Source organism: Notamacropus eugenii, chromosome 4 (assembly GCF_028372415.1).
Source record: "Notamacropus eugenii isolate mMacEug1 chromosome 4, mMacEug1.pri_v2, whole genome shotgun sequence".
Taxonomy (NCBI): Eukaryota; Metazoa; Chordata; class Mammalia; order Diprotodontia; family Macropodidae; genus Notamacropus; species Notamacropus eugenii.
The window spans coordinates 10,852,235-10,872,646 of NC_092875.1; the positions used below are offsets into that span (position 1 = coordinate 10,852,235).

Genomic DNA, 20,412 nt, shown 5'->3' on the forward strand with positions numbered 1-20,412 from the left:
TGCTGTGCCAGGAGTTCTTCCCTGACCACTTCCCATCATGGCTGGGCAGTACAGTGGCATCAGGAAGCCTTAAGTTAGAGTCCCACCTCAGACCCTTCCTAGCTGTGTGGCCCTGGGCAAGTCACTGCATGCCTGTGTGCCTCAGTGTCCTCATCTGTCAAATGGGGATAGGAGTGGCCTCTACCTTGTTGGGTCGTTGTGAGGAACGAGGGAGATACTTGCCTGATGCCTGCTGTCTGCCCTGGCATCTGAGAGTGATTTTTAGAAAAGTATACTCATGGGAAGGGAGATCAAGGCAGGTGCAGCAGGAAGGCAGTGCCTTGAGAAGATGGCAGTCAGACTGGTAACGCCATGGGAGCTGGGACCTCACCAGGGGCTCTCCCCAGAGGGCCAGGCACACTTTCTGCTGGTTTTCTTTGTGCCATTCTGCACATGGCCCTGTGGCTTCTCCTGCGCCTCCCTGTACAGCCAGGGTTTCATTTTTTCCTGTGTGTTTCCCAGGCTTCAAGGTTGGATCTGCCTGCAGTTCTTCATGGGAAGGACTCTCCCTGACTTAGGTAGGAAGGCTGTAAGAGGCCCTCCTCAGTCCCGCCAGGGGCAAGCACCTTTCCCTTTGAGATTACCTTCTATTGACTATGAGTATCTTGTACGTACCTAGTTATTTACTGGTGGTCCCTGCCCTTAGAAGGGGATCCTTTAACGAGGGATAGCATGTTCTTGAGCCTGACCCAGAGTAAGCCCTTAATGTACGTTTGTTGACTGACTAACTGACTTAGTCAATCGTTGTCCTGAGTGGTGGGTGAGAAGCTTCATTGCCCAGCAGTCCATCTTGTGGTCGGGGTGCCTGTCTACACTGAGCCAGGCTGGTCCTGAGATCACAGACGCCCAGGTCACCAGCAGACCTTTGTCTCTTTGAGGGACATTCCATCAACCAGGTCCCGGGGCACAGCCCAGGAGAAGCCAGGCATCCCTGCGTGCTGCAGTGAGGCATCAGAGGACTAGCAGAGGTGATGTTTCATTAAAGAATGATTTCCCCTCTAACTAGGGGCTTTCTAGGAGTTTGCCCAATCCCACAGCCAGCTGGCAAGTGGGTGTTTTGGGGCCTGCCTGCCAAGGACATGGATGGGTGTTACCGAGTGACTCCTGAGCCAGTGAGTGATGTTTCCTTGAATTAAATTAAAAATGCTTATGAAGTAAATTCAAAGTCATTTAGGGGTAGAGCCACTAGAAACTGGGGGAAATCAAGGCAGCCTTTGAACTATACTTCAAAGCAGGCTAAGAATTTTAAGGCACAGATGTGAGGAGGGACTGTGAATCAGGCACTGGGCACAGCTAATGCAAAGGCACAGAGGGGAGCTGGACCGATGTGTACAAGGGACGGCCAGTAGGTCTTCTTTCTGCCTGGTCTATTTCCTCAGAAGTAGGGCTTGGACTGAAGGAATCCCCCTCCACATCTAAATTCAACGTTCCTTTGAGTTTTCTGTTTTTTCTTGCTTGGCTTGACTTCTTGACCAGGCCCCCATTCATGGTGTTTTCTCAGTGGAGTCGATCCACAATCCAGAAGAAGTTCCCTCAGCCATCTATAGCTGGGCCCTGTGGAGTGCTGGCCTTAGCCCCAGCAGGCCAGACCAGAAGAGGTCCTCCCTGGGGTCACAGCTCCTCTGGTCCTAGATCCATCTTGTCTGCCATTATCAGAGGCAGGAATGGGGCCGAGGCCATGGCCTTGATCCTGTACCAGGATGTGCCTGGCCCTTCCTTTTTCATCACCCACAATTTGGGGCCTAGGCTTGGGGGCCTCGGAATTCTAGATCTGTGATCCTTAGGATCAGCCGTAAACTAGGAAGTGGCAGGACAGCATGAGCTAAGTGGAAATGCCTGGGGGGGTGGGGAGAACAAAGCTGGTGTGAGGAACTCCCAGGTGGGGAAACTCACTTCGCCAGTGCTGATAGTTGCCTTCTCTGTGGTGGTCTGAGAGAGCTGGCTTGAGCTTTGAGAGCTGAAGTGGCTGCCTGGGGTGTCCCAGCCTGGGTGGGGCTGAGGCTGGCCATGTTCTTCCTGTAGTGACTCTGCAGCTGCTGGCATCATGTCAATTATAGATAATTATTATCTATGTTTAGCACATGAAGAGGGTTCCGTGAAAGGTGGCAGAGCAGCCCTAAGGGGAGGGGGACCCCTACAGCTGAAACAAAGCTCAGGTCGATGTTTTCATGCCTCCAATTAATTCAGATAGGCTCATTTGAAAAATGACCTTTGAGTGCTAACTGGTTCCATGGAGATACACTGGCGTCATGGGTGGAGGGTCAGCCCTGGGTCCAAGTCCTGCCTCAGGTGATCCTGGGCAAGTGAGCAAAGCTCCCTCTGCCTCCAGGCCGCTCTCCAAAAATCAAGGTCAGGGAAGAGTGGTTTCTCTGCAACGAGGAGGGAGTGTTCACACCTGGTGTTCTTCACACGTTGGGGGAGTGTTTGCAGGTTGTACCTCCTTGAGGCTAGGGATGGTCTTTTGTCTTTGGATCCCTAGCTCTCTTCACGGTGCCTGGCACACAGTAGGCTCTTAATAAATGCCTGTGGTCTGACTGCTGGTACCCAAAAGCTCTGCCTTTTGGCACTCATAGGCCCTTTCTTACTGTCCCTGACACCCCTCCTCCTCCCCCAAGTGGCATCTCCGGGTCAAAAGATGCAGGTGTTTTGGACAAATTGGTTTTTTGTGTTTTTTTTTTAGCATCATTCCATTCTGTTATTCTATAATTCCAAATTACTTTCCAGGATCCCACTTTTCAGCCCCCTCCCCACAATGGCATTGTGTGTCAGATACAAATTTTCTTTTTTGAGAAGCTTAGTGTCAACACATCTGTACTGTTAAGTGAGGGATACCTGGCCTTGGCCTAGTGGAGGGCCTCCTCCTCTATAAATAAGTGCTGCCAACTCCTTTGGAGGGATTGAGATACCTGCTGTCCTTGGAAGCATCGTCCTTCATGGGTCTGTGGGACTTGGCTGCTAAGGCTGCCATCTTGCTCCCTCTGTGAGGCATCACTGCTCAGTGAGGGGGATCCTCTGTGGCCCTGTCCTGTTGCCACCAGGGCAGAGGTCATGTTCAATCGATCCTTCCTGGACAGACATGGCAGCTCTTCTCTGGTCTTTGTCCTGTTTGCTCCCTTGAGGCATGAGGCAGGGGAGCTGGGGGGCCCTGGGTCATGGAGCACCGAGTTACATGGTCACCAATCTTATTGGTGGCACTTGGACACAGCGGGCAGGAGTGAGGGGTAGGTCTGGGCCTTAGGCCCAGGGCAGCAGAGACGGGCAGAGAACCCCAGGAGGCCCAGAGAGGGAGTCCCATGACTGATTCCTGCAAACTCCCCTGGGCCCATCTGGGCTAGGTTGGGCAGACAGTAGTGGGAATTTCTTTTACGCTCTAGAGGTTAGATGAGATGTCCAGTGAGGTCCCTTCTACTCTCCAGTTCTGTGGATCACATGTATCCTGCATTTTAAGGTTTACCATGACCTTTCTTCACTAGCTTGGTCCTTACCTGGAGATAACAGGGTGGTGCTACAATTAAAGGTTGCCTGTGGTGCAGAGAGGCCCCTAGGCACGCAGCTACTGTTGGTAAGAATCAGGACCTGAACTCACATCGTGCTGGGCAAACTTTCCAGGCAACTTTCTATCCACTCTTTCACGTCGCCTCTATTATATAAATCATGTAAATAGAATTATTGTATAAATTCTGTAAATATTATTATGTAAATGATGGATAATTATCATATAAATTATGTAGACATTGTATAAATTATGTAAAATTATTACATACGTTATGTAACTAATAAGACTTTTGTAGAGAGACAGAAGAACATAGTGTGGTAGCCCTTAAAATGTTGGCCGGGTAGACCCCTTCAATCTGAGCAACACCTGTGTAGACCCTTGTAGTAAATTCCTTTAAAACAGTTACTTTTTATGCCTGATATCAAACAACAGCTGGGGGTGCTCTGGGGTTCCTTGGAGATGTTTTGGCACAGTGGGCCTAGGGTCAGCCTTTGTTGGTCCTGGCTGGGTGGTCCTGGGCGAGGGAGTGAAGCCCCCAGTGCCTCAGCAGCTCTCAGACAATCATGGTTCCAGAGGAAGGGTAACCGATTCCCCTCTATGTCCTCTCTGCTGTCCCCCTTGCTGGTTCTCACACCAAACTCTTCATTTCCAGACCCCTCTCTCCCATGCCTGGCATGCTGTCCATTCTCACCTCTGCCTCCTGCCTTCCCTTATCCCTTATTCCTTTAAGATTCTTCTCAGATACCACCTTCTGCAGGGCCTGTTTTCCTACTAGAGCCTTCCTCTCCAAGGTGACTTTGTGACACTGTGAATGTCCTGTGTGTTCTTATTTATGGGCATTGCAGGGGCTGCATGACTAGTGGGGAGAAAGCTGGCCTTGGGCTGAGGAAGCCCTAGATTCAAGTCTTGCGTCTGACACCCTGGGCAAATCTATTCACCCCTCGTTGCCTTAGGGACTCTCTGGTTGCAGAGAAGGTTCCAGGCTGCAGTGACCAAGGGAGATCCCAGTCCTGGTCTGCATCCCCCTTCAGTAGAGACACATGTTACCTCCTGTTTGAATGTCAACTCCTTGAAGGCAGGGATGGTCACCCTTCTGCCTCTTTGTGCCCAACCCCTGGCCCAGATGTGTCACTGAGGGACAGAGACCCTGAGCGGGAGCAGTGCAGGGCATCCTAGCGGAGGGGCGAATCAAACTGAATTTGGGTCATCCACACATGACCCTGTTCCAGAAGCCCTCCCTCATCTTTTGTGCTCTCTGGTATCCTGTCTGGTCCTGTCCTCTGCACATGGGCTCAAGAGATCAGGGGAGGGATGGAGGAGGGAAAAAGGGGAGCACCAGCAACAGTGCCCCCCCCAAACCAAAGCTTGTAGCTTAGCAGTTCATAGCAATCACTCATTCTCCTGTCAGCCAAGGTTTTCAGGATGGGAGGGTGACAACGATTATCACCCCCACCTTACGGATGCCGGAAGCAGGGCTGGAGGATTCAATTGGACCTCAGGGCCATTGGTGCCAAGTGTGTGTAAGTACAGGGCCTGGAGCAGTGTAGATGCTGAATAAATGATCATTGATGGAGTATATGAGGGCATGCTGTTCTCTCCAATAGAATTAAACTTCTAGAGGACAGGGATGGTTTACCTTCTGTCTTTATGTCCCCAGCACCCAGTGCAGTCCCTGGCACACAGTAGGTTCTTCACAGACGCTTGTTGATTGACTGGTTGATTTCTGCTGTACCATGCATCTCCTTTTGCAGCACACTTGAGCACTCCCTGAAAAGTTAGCCCATAGTTGGCTGGAGCCTCCCCTCTGCCCTGGCTCACATTTGCCCCCACTCCTGCCCCCTTCTGAGGGAGGGACTGCAGCCAGCCAAGGGCCATCTTGTGATCCAGAGCATAGGCGAGGCAGTGGCCACTCTCCTCTCAGAATCCTCTCTTCTGCTGCCAGAGGAAGTCAGGTTTCTTATGCTTGGCAAAGTCTCCTTCACGCTCCGCTTTGATCCCAAAGGCCCGAGAAACCAAACCTGCTGTATGTGGAGTTTGGCAGCTGCCAGAGATTCCTGCGAGGTTAGAGACCGACCCAGCCCCTGGAGCCCAGAGCTCTTTTCGCCTGCTCCCCACCTAGACACAAGCCCAGGTAGCTGTGTAGTCTCCTCGTGTTATTATACACAAGAAGCAGTGTAGTATGTGCGCTGGACAGAGCTCTGGACCCAGGTTCAAGTGTGAGCTCTGCTATTGGTGTGACCTTGGGCAAGTCCCTTCCCTCCCTGGGCCCCAGTTCTTCCTTTGTAAAATATGAGGGTCAGATTCACTTGCTTCTGAGGCCCCTTTAAGTTGTATCCTCTGAGAAGAACTCATTGATCCAAAGAAGTTTAAGGTGTATCTCCCGACCACAGTCTGTGAGACAGGGACTGCTGGAGTGATTATTCCAGTTCTGCAGATTAGGAAACAGAGAGGTTAAGAATTGGCCAGGGTCACACAGCCTGATGGGGTCAGAGCTGGAGTTCAAAGCCAGTACTTCCGAACACTTGTACAACTAACACTTTCCTCATTACACAGTGATTTGTGAGGCAAGGCTAGATTGTGGGTCCCCAAGTTCCCCTGTTAAGATAGAGCCCAATTAGTTCACTTTCTGCCTCAAGACCCCCTGTACTGTATGCCCAGTAAGTGGTCATCTGGGTCTTTGTTGGAAGATCTCCTGCCCATCTCACTTGGGGACACTCTCCCTGCCAGGGAGTTCTTCTGGGCATCGAGCTAAGCTCAGTCTATCTCTTTGTACTATCCCCCTTGCTCCTGGTTCCACCCTCCATGGCTAAGGAGGACAAGAATCCCTCTACCCCGTGGCAAACCCTCAAATGATTTCATTTTTGGGTTGCTTTTAGTAGTCAATCAGCTTGTCTGTGCTCTTGCTTTTCCCTGACCGTTCTCCATCTTCTCTTTGCCAGGCTAAACATCCCTATTTCCTTCAACTGACCTTTTGTGGGGTGAATTCGAGGTCTTTCACCAGGATCCTGGTTCCTTCCCCCTCTCCTCCATGATGTTCTCTGAAATTTTATATTTTTTTACGGGTCTGCTAAAGTTTAGCCTGGAGAAGAGGAGAACTTGGAAGTTGGAGTTCTTTGTTCAGATGAGTTTAGCTTTCCAGGAAATACCCTAAAGCCGCAGCCTCCAGGATCTAGAGTCAGAAGGGAACTCAGAAGCCAGCGTCCAGTCTCCTCATTGTACAGAGGAGGAAACTGAGACCCATAGAGGGGAAAGGACTTGCTTAAGGGTAGATAGGTAGTGACAGGGGGAGGATTTGAATTCAGGGCCTCAGAGATCATGCTTTTCCTTCTGTACCATGCTCCCTCTCAGTTCCTCAGAACTGAAAGCCAGCTATCTCTTTGATTCTCTCAATCGGTGACCACCAGCATTTAACTGTCAAGAGAATCATTCAAATCATGTCCCAAACCAAACTCATTATCTTTTGCCCAGACATCCTCCCCACTTTCTCTATTATTATTAGAGGATAACACCATCTTCCCAGTCCCTCAGGCTCCCAATCCAGGAGTCATCCCGGACTCCTCACTTTCTCTCACCTCCCCCGATATCCAAGCTGTTGCCAAGTTCTATCAGTCTCACCTGTGCAGCATCTCTTGTGCATTTCACCTGTGCAGCATCTCTTGTGGATTTCACTTGTGCAGCATCTCTTGTGGATTTCACTTGTGCAGCATCTCTTGTGCATTTCACCTGTGCAGCATCTCTTGTAGATTTCACCTCTGTAACATCTCTTGTGGATTTCATTTCTGCAGCATCTCTTGTGCATTTCACCTGTGCAGCATCTCTCATCTCTTTCACCTTTACAACATTCCTCCAATCTGCTCCCTTCTCTCCTCTGACACTGCCCCTACCCTAGCGCAGGCCCTCATCATCTCCCACCTGGACCATTGCCGCAGTTGCTTGGATGGGGTCTGCCTGCCCCCAGTTTCTCCCTACTTCAGTCCATCCTCCCTTCAGCCACCAAAGTGATTTTCCTAAAGCTCAGGTCTGACCGTGTCACCTGCACTCAGTAAACTCTAGTGGCTGTATGGCCTCCAAGATCAAATAGTAAGTCTTCCATTTGGCTTTTACAGCCTCTTATTACCTGGCTCGAGTTCCAGTATTCTTACCTTTTATTTCTTCCACCCACTCAAAAGCTGAGCCGGGCTGGCCCACTTGCAGTCCCTCAGATAAGCTGTCCCCAGTATTTGGAATGCACTCCCTCATCTCCACTTTTCAGAATCCCTGGTTTTCTTCAAAACCAAGCCCAAGGCCTTCAGCAGGAGGCCTTTCCTAGTTCCTCTATCTCCTTGTGCCTTCCCTTCTGAGATTACTTTCCATCAAGGCTATTAGTTAGTTGTACATAGTTGTCTCCATGTTGTACCCCCATTGGACTGTGAGCAGGGACTGACTGGCTTTTGCATTTTTTGTATCCCCCCCATGCTTAGTGACGTACTTGACATATAAAAGGTGTTTAATAAATGCTCATTGACTGTTAGATAATAAGATCATGGAACTGGAAGTGATCTTGGAGGTCAGCTCCTATAGATGAGAAAACTGAGGCAGAGAGGTTAAGTGCCTTGCCCCAAATCCCCCCACTGTGGTATCCTCAATAGAATCAGGGAAGTTCAGAGGAAAGGCAGGTTTGAGGAAAAAAAAGTGATGTGGAACCTGCTGCTTCACTCTCTCCTTCCATCCTCTGTATTTGGAAATACCTGTTTAATTCAGTGTTCGTCCAGTTCAGAATGAAAGTAAGTAAATTAAAAGTAGCAGCGACAAAAACAGACAATCAGAGCTGGCTCAAAGTGAATTGAGCTACCTCAGGAAGGAGTGAGGTCCTCATCAGTGAAAGTCTTCAAGTGGGGACCCCTTGTTGGGAATGTTGTGAAAGGAGATCCCCGTCAAGATGAAGTATTACTAAGAAATGCACTTATACAGCACTTTAAGACTTGCAAAGTGCTTTATGAATGGTATTCCATTTTATTCCCATAGCAGCAATGGGAGGTAGGTACTATTTCCATCCCCACTTTACAGATAGGGAAACTGAGGCAGTGACTGAGATAATGTGAGAATCAGAACCCAAGGCCCAGAGAGCTCTTGTTGCTCAAGGTCGCATAGCTACCTGGCAAAGAGGCAGAGTGGTTTTGTCTCCACTCTGCCACATGGGGTCTCTGGCTAGCCCCGTGCATTTACTTCTAGCACTGCAGCTAACTCATGGCAAATCACCAAAGCAAATAGACCTCAAGGGGCCGAGAAGTGGCTGGGAGAGCTGCCAGAAGTTTGTCTTCGCTTGCAATTAAGAGTTTCCCCAAATAGCTCAGGGATCCTGCCTTCCTCAGAAGAGTTGCCCATTCCTCTGGGAGCCGATAGGACAGGCACCTTCTAAGTAGGTCTGGCTGCCCATCCCCACTTCTGCAGTCTCTAGAACTGCATCTGCATGTGTGTGTGTGGGGGGGGGGGCTGCACACACTCCCCCTCCCCCTGTTTTTCAGCCCCCTTTTATTTGATGTCTTTTCCCTTAGAAAATAAGCACCTCAAGGGCCAGCACGGTCAGCTTTTTGCTGGTCTTTGTATCCACAAGCACTTAGCTCTTTGCCTGGCACATAGTAGGCACCTAGTACATGCTCCTTGTCTACCTGCCTACCTCCCCTGCACACCCTCAATCCAGCTCTGCTGGTCAACTTAACACAACATCCCCTCTGCCTTTGTCCTGGCTCTGCCTAAACCTGGAGTGCTCTGCCTCCCTCCTCTACCTCCTAGCACCCATGGATGCCTTCCAGACTCAGCTCTGGCCCCACCTTCTACAGAAGGCCTTTGCTGGTCCCCCTGCCCCACTGCCCACTAATGCCCAATGCCTGCCTTCTCTGCTCTGTGTGTATCTTATCATTTGTCCTCTGCTCTTCTGCTGCTTTCTCTTGTGCTTCTGAGGGCACAGCCTGTTTCTGCCTTTGTGTGGTGGAGGCATTGATGGAATAAACCACCTTAGAGTCAGTGAGACAGTGCCCTGAAAGCTTAACCAGGTGAAACAAGCCTCCATCCACCAGTCAACCCAATGTGTCAGATTGAGGTGATGCACTGGAGTGCTGTTGACCAGAAGGATGTTGGCATTGGCTGAGGAGACATAGTCATGAACTGGAGGGAGTCTCTAGACCAGTCCAGAGCCCAGGCACCCCAAAGACATTTGGGAGCAGCAAAGGAGGAGATGCTGCTTTAGCCAAATCCCCACAGAAGCAGTCTGTTGGTTGTATGCCTTGTTCTCCTTCCCCTTCCCCACTGGGGGCTCTAGTAAAGATACCCCTAAGCCCCTCGGGGTATCCCTAGAGTCTTCCTGAGCGAGTGTAGCAGTCACCTTCTAGGGACCTGATTTTCCAGGGTGAATCTGAGGTAGAATTACTCCAGAAATTGGGCTGCCTCTAAAATGGGCATTGTGATACCTGCCTGGCTTTTTTCCCATTAATGGACATCACTCTTGGTTTCCTCATCTGTAAAATGGGGATGATAATGTCTGGCTGGCTTTGATACTTGGAAGATCTGTGATCACTTGGTGTTGAGATGTTCCCCACTGCTTGGTGTCATTCTCTGCTTCCTCATCAGTGTGATAAGGATGGCCCAGATTCATGATCTTAGGATAAGAAGAGATTTACAGACTCTGGCATCTGTTAGGAGGCAGGATAAGTGGGGGCACAGGGGTAACCCTCCCCTGAGGCTCTCCTCTGACAGTCTCTCAGGAGGTGGTCCCACCACCCCCTTCAGCCCAGGAACATCAGACAAAGACTGTTTTATGGCCCTGTCTATTTAATGGGTCTCTTCTCTTCTCTGTGCTAATGGCTTTATGATAAATTAAGCTGACAGGTTCAAAACAGTCATTCTCTACAACCCTTTCCCCAGGCCAGCTCTGCTTGACCCTCCTCCCAGAGGTCTTCCTGTGAACCGAGGAGTATTTAGCTCCAAGTGGGGCACTCTTTTCCTGGCCTGAAGAAGCTGGAGTGGATTAGGAAGGACTTGAAAGGAGCGCCCCCCTCCCAGCAGGAGATGGGCCTTTGGATGCCCTGCTGAGTGGCACAGGAAGCTGAATAAGACAGGACTTTTAAAGGATTCTGAAGGGCAGAGGCCATGGGGCTTGAGAAGTGGAAGGTGATTTTTTTTTTGGCTTTGTCCATCAGTGAAAAAGGAAGATAAATAACTGAGAGAGAGAGAGTAAGAGTGTGTGTGTGTGAGTGTGTGTGTGTGTGTGTGAGTGTGTGTGTGTGTGTGTGTGTGTGTGTGTGTGTGTGTTTGTGTGTGTGTAGCAGGGTAGGAGTGGAGCTGGTGGGATGAGAGGCAGGCCCTGGAGTGTTGGAGGCAGCATCCATATGGCTCCAGCTGGTCAGTGTTACGTGTCTGCAGCTCCCAGACATGGCCCAGCGTGGCTCTGAGTGAGGCTGCCTCAGTAAGGCCTTGTCATCCCAGACTCAGTCCAGGCACCAGGGAGGGAGCAGGAGCACAGGGCCCGGACAAGTCAGCTGGCTCAACTCTTAGCTCATGACCTTGGGCACATCCCCAAAGCCCCTCAGGTTCAGGGCCCTCTGCTGCAAATGAGGAGGCTTGGACGCATATCATGGTCACAAAGATCCATCCCATTCTGCGTCTGCGATTCTCTGATCCCCATGGTCTCCACGGCCTTCCATGGTGGTCATCCTCTGGGTAGCGTGGCAGGAGGGGCTCACTTGTGGAGACTCATGTGTGCACCTTTCATAGGGTCTTCACACTGTTTCCTCTGAGAGAATGTAAAAGCTTCCTGAGGGCAGGGCCCATTTCCTTTGTACCTGGGGATACAAAGCACAGTGCCTTGTCTGTAGAAATCAATCAACAAGAATTTATTAGGCACCACCACCACCAACTACTACTACTATTATACCATGTACTACTACCACCTCCTCATTATTCCTTTTCTTCTCCTTCCTTCCAACTACTTCTACTACAACTACACTACCTCCTCCTCCTCCTCCTACTGCCACCACCCCTACTACTACTACTGCTGCTGCTGCTACTGTTACTACTACTACTGCCTTCTAACATTTATAGAACACCTACTGTGTGCCAGGCAGTGTGCTAGACATTGGGAACAAAGAAGAGGACAGCCCTTGCCCTCCAATGAACTTCATTTCTAACAGGAGAGACAACCAATACATTTATACACACATACGGAATATGTCAAGAGAATGAATACAAAGAAATACAAAGTAGGTGCTTAAACCACACTCGCTGATTTCGCCATTGATCAGTTCACCTCCAACAGGAAAGGCTTCCACAGATCCCCGATAATGCCACCATATGCTTTTTGTGTCCCTGGGAGCTTACCTCTCCAAGCAGCCGCATCAGCCCTCATGTATGTCTCCCAGCTCACATTCCTTAAGCCCCTACTATGTCCAGGGCATGCTTGGGTGGAGGGGATGTAGATAAAAGGGATGCCCTGCCCTCTTGGGGCTTACTTTACTTGGGCAAAGTGGGGGCCAGTCTGACCTTCACAAGCAGCAAAAAGTAGTCTCCTGCTCTCCTTAAACTTTCTAAGTACATGCTGCCCTTGTCCACCCACCAGAGGGGTCATAAGCCCCTACTCAGCTGCTTTCCTCATCCATAGTGTTGACTGAAGCAGCTGCCATGATGTCTGCTGCTGTCTCTGGCCGTGGTTCTGTCTGTCACATATGTAGGAGGAGCAGGTCTTTTCAGCTTATTGGAGACCAGATATCTCCTCTGAGTGACCAGCTAAGGAAGGTCTGGAGAAAATGTACTAGGAAACTGCCCCTAGCCCAAGCTGTCATGTGTTACAGCCTGGTCCAAGCCCAATTTTGCCCAAACTCATAGAGCCAGAGGGGCCTCGGGAACTGTAGACCTTATTTTGCAGACAAGGAAACTGAGTCCTAAGGGATGACTGGGACTTGCCAAGGTCACAGAGCCCCAGCTGTCATTTCCTCTAGCTGGCAGGTGGGTCACGTTGACAACTCCCTTGTAGGTTCTGATCTAAAGACCCTGTCTCATCTCCTGAATAGGAAAAGAGAGGGAATCACTAAGCGAGATTCACCACCTCGTGCAAAATCCTGTCTCAGTTATACTTTATATATGAAAATGCTCATTTTGTTTGGTGTTTGTGAAGTTCAGAGTAAGGAAAGACCTTGGCTAGTCAGTAAACATTGACTAAGCACCATACTAATGCTGTCCAGAACTAAATAGCACCTAGAGGCGATCACATCCTCTCATTTTATGAACGAGGAAGCGGATATCCAGACAGGGGACGATGTTTACCCCAGGGCACACAGCAAGAGACTGGCTGAACTGGACCTTGAGCTTAGAGGTTTGGTCTCCAAGGACCGGGTGCTTCCCATTGCTGTGCCCTGATAATGTGGTTTTCCCCATTAGATTGGAAGTTCCTTGAGGGCAGGGACTCTCTTCTGCCCCTTTGTGTATCCCTGGCACTAAGCAGGTGCCTAATGAAATGCTAAATATTGGGCCAGGGGAAACAGCTAATGATCCCAACGACATCTCACATTTCAACAGCCTTTTATGAGAAGCCTTCATACACATTATCTTCTGGAGGGAAGGCAGTGTGGGGTAGTAGGGAAAGCAATGGGTTTGGAGGGAGAAGATTTGGGTTCAAATCCTACCACTTCCTACACCTATCTTGTGGAGTCATAAATCAAGATGGCGGATTAGATGGTCTCCACGGTCCTAGCTAGGTCCAAGGCTCTGGTAAGGAAGGCAGGGTTGGGCTTGTCATCTTCAGTGTTTTTCACATAGCTTAATTACTGCAGCTAGGGGGTGCCACAGTGCAAGAGCCCTGGCCTGGAGTCGGGAAGCCCTGAGTTCAAAATTGATCTCAGACATTTACTAATTGCATGACCCTGGGCAAGTCACAATGCCTGTTTGCCTCAGTTTGTTTGACTGTAAAATGGGGACACAAATAGGATCTACTTTCCAGCATTGTTTTGAGGAGTATATGAGATAATAATTGTAAAGTGCTGGGCACATAGTAAGTATCGTATCAGTGTAAGCTATTATTATACAGTGATAGTTTACATTTCATAGAATCAGAGTCCAGATCCCTGATAAAAATATTTAACAGAACAGGGTCAAATGCAGATCCTGGGGCACTCCACTGTAGACCTTCTAAACCAAAGTCAAATCATTCATGACATATCTTTGGATCTAGCCATTCAGCCAAGTCTGGACCTTTTAATTTTGAGTTGTTTCAGTTCTGTCTGACTTCTTGTGACCCCATTTGGGGTTTTTTGGGCAAAGATACTGGAGTGCTTTGCCATTTCCTTCTCCAGCTCATTCTACAGATGAGGAAACTGAAGCAAGTAGAGTGAAGTGACTTGCCCAGGGCCACACAGTTAGTAAATACTAAGGCTAGATTTGAACTCAGGTCCTTTTAATTCCAGGCCTGATCACTGTACCACGTTGCTGCCCTGTCCTTTAATTAAACCTTACCATCCTTTCCACCTGCATAGAATGGGAAACTTTACCGAAATCTTTGCCAAAATCCATGTATACTATATCCACGTTATTTTCCTGAACCAAAAAGTTTAATTTAACCCTTTAAAATATTTTAGTTTGTGAGACAATTGGGGTTAAGTGACTTACCCAGAGTCACACAGCTAGTAAGTGTCTGAGGTCGGATTTGAACTCAAGTCTTCCTGACTCCAGGGTTGGTACTTTATCCACTGCACCACCTAGCTACCCCTCCTATTAAAAACTTTTAAAAAGTTTATTCTGTAGACTAACCTAGGGGGCTTAATGGTTTACAGAGAGCTTTCTTTCTGACAATCCTGTGAGGCAAATAATATATGTAGTGTGACCTTGGACAAGTTAACTGACTTGAGTCTCAGTTCGCTCCTCTGTAAAAGAAAGTTGTTGGACTCTACAAGCTGTGAGGTCTGTTCCTGCTCTAGACCAATGTTTTTATGACTGACTAGCTTTGTGACCCTGGGCAAGTCATCCAATGGCTCTTTGCCTCAGTTTCCTCATCTGTAAATGAGGATATTAACACCTACCTCCCAGAGTTGTGAGGAGCAAATGAAATATTTGTAAAGCCCTCTACAAATCTTAAAACACCCTATAAATGCTAGCTGTTACTATTATTAATAGTAGTAGTATCCTTACAGCCTCAGTTTCCTCATCTGTAGAATGGGCATAACAATATAGCACCTATCTTCCAAGATTGTTGTGAGGATCAAATGAGAAAATATAACAAAGTGTTTTGCAAACATGAACGTGTTGTATAAATGCTAGCTGCATCATCGCCATTATTTTTTTATTAGTAGTAATTTCCTCTTCCCCCTCACCCCTCCAGTGCGAACCTGGGAGATAATACATTTTGGAGCCTGGAGTGCAGAGGCTGAGCTGGTTCTGCATCCAATTTGGAAATGCCTCCTCAGAGAGGGCCTGTCTCAGGACTCGGCCTCGTGTTTACTCCCTGGGTCTCTTTTTGTAATTGCAAGAATGCGTGTAGTTCACCCAGGCTCCATGTCTTCCAGGGCTGATGGGCAGATAGTAAAAGCAAACAGATTGGCTGGAGACTTGGACAGGAAGAGCCTGCTTGCCAAGGCCTGGGGATAGAGGTTTCCTGGAATGGAGAATGCATCTGATCACCTTGGAAAGGTCTTTGGGAAAGTGCCATAGTTAATAATATTTTGATGCATTGAAAGGAAGCCAACACCGCACCGTGTAATCAGGAATACGGGGATGCAAACCTTGCCTCAATTAGGTGGCACGGTGGATAAAATTCTGGGCCTGGGGTTAGGAAGACCTGACTTTAAATCCAGCCTCAGACACTTACTAGCCATGTGGCCCTGGACATTTCACTTAGCCTTTTTTGCACTCAGTTTCCTCATCTATAAAATAGAGATAATAATGGCCCCTACTTCCCGGGGTGGTTGTGAGGATCAAATGAGATATTTGTAAAACCTTGAAGTACAACTGTTGTTGTTTAATTATTTCAGTCATGTCTGACTCTCTGTTACCCTATTTAGGGTTTTCTTGGCAGAGATCCTGGAGCAGTTTGCCATTTCCTTCTCTAGCTCTTTTTTACAGATGAGGAAACTGAGGTCAACAGGATTAAGTGACTTACGTAGGGTCACATAGCTAGTAAAATTCACAGATTATAAATCCCCAGTTCAAGTCCTCTGGGAGACCACATTTGCTGAAAAGCTCATGAGCCCCCACCAGTGGGTTCAGTTGATCTCTAGTGTTTCCAATATTTCAGTTAGTTCAGGTCTGATTTTGAACTCAAGTCTTCCTGATGCCGGCCCTGGTGTTCTATCCATTGCAGCACCACCTAGCTGCCCACTGAAGTGTTATAGGCTAGTTGTTATTGTAACAGCCATCTAATTTCTCTTGTTTCCTCAAAGTCCTCCCCTCTCCAGTCAATCCCTCCTCCCTCTCACCTCCTACCCAGCTGCCAAGGTGATTTCCCTAAAGTTCTTGTGCCACCCACCCTCCCCCTTCCCTTCATGAATTCCAGTGGCTCCCTATGGCCTCCAGGGGCATATACAAAAGGCTCTGGTTGGCATTCAAACCCTTTCTTTCCAATGTTCTCACACCTCCCTCCCCACCCATGTTCTCTTTGCTCCACTGTCCCCAGCCTCTTGGCTGTCCCGTAAAGAAGACCCTCCATGCCTCCACTCTGGGCACTCTCTCTGGCTGTCCCCCAAGCTCGGCTGCTCCCCTTCTCATTTACTTCATTGGATTCCTTCAGGACCTAGCTCAAAGCCTGCTTTCTGCAGAATGTCCTTCCTGACCCAGCCCTGCTCCTGAAGCTTGCTCTCTGAGATTATTTTCTGTCCATCTGCAGAAGTGCTCTGTGTACAGTTATTTGCACATTGTCTCCCTCATTAGAAGGGGAGTTCCTTGAGGGCAGGGAATGTTTTTGCCTTTCTTCATATCATTAATACTTATCACGTCCAGCATAGTAGGCACTTAAGTACTTATTGGCCAACTACCTGGCCTTCTTGAGCATGGATGGCTGTTGGAGTAGAGTCTTAATTTGGGAGGAGCCAAAGGGTCAACAGAGAACACAAGGCAAATGGGTTCTGAGGATTGGAGGGGGAGGTTAACAATGAGACCCAAGAGGTAGTTTACAAAGAGTCTAAAATCTGGTTAATCAAAGAAGCCAGTGTCAGAAAAGGTCTTAGTTACAGCAAAAAGCATGCCTTTGTGCCTTTTGGTTTAAGAATCTCCCGGCTGGCACCTAGTCCAGTCCAGATCTGACCCAGAATCCACTCTCCAATCACCATACCAGGTAGACAGACATCTAGTCTCTGCTTAGGGATCTCCAAGGAGGGAAAGGCTCACCACCCTGGAAGCAGCTCATTCCACTTGTGGACACCTCTCACTGTTAGGAAATTTTTCTTTACTTTGATCCTGAGGGTTTACCTCATCTTTTTTGTTGCATTAAATTCTGTTAGATGCTTGGAGATGATCTGTTGGGTGTGAGAAGTAGCAAGTTGGCCAAGAGGGCAAGTATCCAGTGTCAGTATTGTCTGGGAAGATAGATTGAAACAAGATAATAAAGGGCCTTGAATGCCAAGCAGAGGAATCTGCGTTTCATCTTGGTGGCAATGGGGAGTCACTAGAGAACACTGAGTGAGTGAGAGATGGGATCTGGCTTGTTTTTCAAGAATATTCCTTTGGCAACTGTATGGAGCATGATTAGAGATTATACAAGTCAAGGCTTAGCTGGGACTACTGTGCATTATTATTTGTTTTTCAATCTGTGGGACCTACCTCTTAAAATTTTTCTTTACTAAATTATTTTATTGGTATATAGTTTCCTTCTTTCTTTTTATTCCCTCCTTCCTTTCTTTCTCAAGTGATCACACAGCTAGTAAGTGTCTGAGATCAGATTTGAACTCAGATCCTCCTGACTCCAGGACTGGTGCTGTAGCCATTGTGCCACCTAGCTGCCCTGGACCTATCTTTTCACAGATTATCAATCTCATATTGAAGTCCTCTGTGAGATCACATCTGCTCAAAATCTCATGAGCCCCCATCAGTGCATTCAGTTCATCTCTAATGTTTCTGATGTTTCAGTTAGTTCAGAGCATTTAATAAAGAAATCTGGTAAGAACAAGTAGAAATACATTGTTCCCTCCATAAATATGGAGGCACACTCCCACAGATATTTCCCACCATCAGTGGTGAGAGTGTGCCTACTTAGGGATCACACTGAGGGAGATATGGGTAGGAGACAGATCTGGCCAGGTCATAGACATGGAGAGGACCACAGATGTCTTGTAGTGATGTTCTGATGTTGTCGGTGGGCCTGGACCACACAGGGTATGATGTCTCCCTGGGCACATTGGTCTCCACTGGCATCCTGCTGACTGCTAGTGAACTTCTGTGGCTGTGGCTGAGCCCCATTCTTGGTCCCCCCTCCGCATTACTCTGCCAGTCCCACACTGTAGTCTGTGCCAGCTTTTGCTCCCCCCATCAGCCTCCAGGTTGAGCTATCTCAGCTTTAGTTGGTTCAGGTCTAGTGGCTAGAACTTTTCACTGATAAGGACTGCCAGGTTTCTCTTCAGTCTGAGCCATGATACCCGGCTAACAAAAGCCAGTACCCCTCCAGTACTGGGCCAAAAGGACATCTTTTCTTTCTTTTTGGTTCCAAGGTCTGGGTGGAGAAGGGGCTAACTTAGAATCAGACCTAATAGAGATCACCTGTGGTTTAGTGGCCAAAGCCCTGAGCCAAAACCAAGGGATCTGAGGAATCCAGCTGGTGCTCTCACCACTACCCTTGCATCTGGCAGCAGGAGGCTTTGCTGCCTTCTTCTTGGCCAGTGAAGGGAAGGGAATGGAAAAGGAACAAACATTTATTAAGTGCCTACTCTGTGCCAGGCACTGGGCTCAGCACTGTACAAACATGATTTCATTTGATCCTCGCAACTACCTTAGGAGGGAGGGGCTTATTGTCCCCATTTTACATTTTGATAAACTGAGCCAGAGAGAGGCGAAGTGACTTGCCAGGGACCACAGAGCTAGTGCCTGATTTGAACTGAGGTCTTCCTGACTCCTGGTCCGGTACTCTGTGAAAAATCTTACTGTCTCCCTAACGGTCAAATCTAGCCTTGTTCAGCCCCATAGGAGAAAAATAGGACTGGGGGGGAGGTGCTCATTTCTTAGGGAAAGGCTGGACGGGGCTACTGAAAAACAAAGCATGGATACAAATGGGGCAGGGCCCCCAAAGTGGGGAGGGTTTGGGGAAAGGCCTAGGGATGAGGAGCAGACATCCCTGCAGACTGCTGTGGTTCTCCCTCAGCCTGGCCTCTCTTTTCTCAGTTTCCCCCTTTGTAAAATGAGGGACTTGAGTAGATAAGCTCTAACCTTCTCTGTGCTAGAAGGTCTTCCCAGTTTTGACATTCTGTGTCAGACAATCTCTAAGCCCTTCCAGCTTTGGTGTTCTAAGTTCTAAAACCCATCCAAACTCTGACATCCCCTGTTCTAAGACCCCTCCCAGCTCTGACATCCCCTGTTCTAAGACCCTCCTAACCTTGACATCCTCCAGCCCAGGACACCCTATTCTCCAGCCCCTTCTTTGGCGCTTTCAGCCTCCAGGAGCTGACCCAGGGTCCTGGAAAAGCCTGGTAAGTGGTTATCTCTCCCTCCTCAGGCCAAGCCCAGGATTCTCCAGCCTCTTTCCCCAGCCCACAGGGTGGATTGTTATGCCACAGCAGGAGGTCGGGCCTCTCCTTGTTCTCCTCTCCTGACTCCTGCCTGCTGGGGCTGCATAGGGTGGGGCTCCTCAGATCTCCCCTGCAGCCCCTCAGCCAGGCCCCTGGGTGAGGCTGGGTGGGGATTGGGGGAGTTGCTGTGGTTTTGTCTGGGTGTTTCACCCCTACCCTGGGATCACAGAATTAGAGTATTTACAACTGGAAGGGACCTAGAGAAGCCTCTGGTTCAATCCTTCTTTTTTTTTTTTTAAATTAAATTTATTTATTTAACTTTTAACATTCATTTTCACAAAATTTTGGGTTACAAATTTTCTCCCCTTTTATCCCCTCCCCCCCAAACACCAAGCATTCTAATTGCCCCTATAACCAATCTGCTCTCTCTTCTATCATCCCTCTCTGCCCTTGTCTCTGTCTTCTCTTTTGTCCTGTAGGGCCAGATAACTTTCTATACCCCTTTACCTATATTTCTTATTTCCTAGTGGCAAGAACATTACTCGACAGTTGATCCTAACACTTTGAGTTCCAACTTCTTTACCTCCCTCCCTCTCCACCCCTTCCCTTTGGAAGGCAAGCAATTCAATATAGGCCAAATCTGTGTAGTTTTGCAAATGACTTCCATAATAGTTGTGTTGTATAGGACTAACTATATTTCCCTCCATCCTATCCTGTCCCCCATTACTTCTATTCTCTTTTGATCCTATCCCTCCCCATGAGTGTCGACCTCGAATTGCCTCTCCTCCCCATGCCCTCCCTTCTATCATCCCCCCCACCCTGCTTGTCCCCTTATCCCCCACTTTCCTGTATTGTGAGATAGGTTTTCCTACCAAAATGAGTGTGCATTTTATTCTTTCCTTTAGTGGAATGAGATGAGAGTAGACTTCATGTTTTTCTCTCACCTCCCCTCATTATCCCTCCACTAATGAGTCTTTTGCTTGCCTCTTTTATGAGAAATAATTTGCTCCATTCAATTTCTCCCTTTCTCCTCCCAATATATTTCTCTCTCACTGCTTGATTTCATTTTTTTTTAAGATATGATCCCATCCTCTTCAATTCACTCTGTGCACTGTCTCTATGTATGTGTGTGTGTGTGCATGTGTGTGTGTGTACTCCCACCCAGTACCCAGATACTGAAATGTTTCAAGAGTTACAAATATTGTCTTT

General features: G+C 48.4%; 1 protein-coding gene across 5 annotated transcripts in view; it reads left to right on the forward strand.

Moving 5' to 3' along the window:
• The window catches only part of ARVCF (ARVCF delta catenin family member), a 352,355-nt gene that overhangs the window by 52,810 nt on the left and 279,133 nt on the right, over window positions 1-20,412 (forward strand). The gene's annotated exons all lie outside the window — the stretch shown is intronic.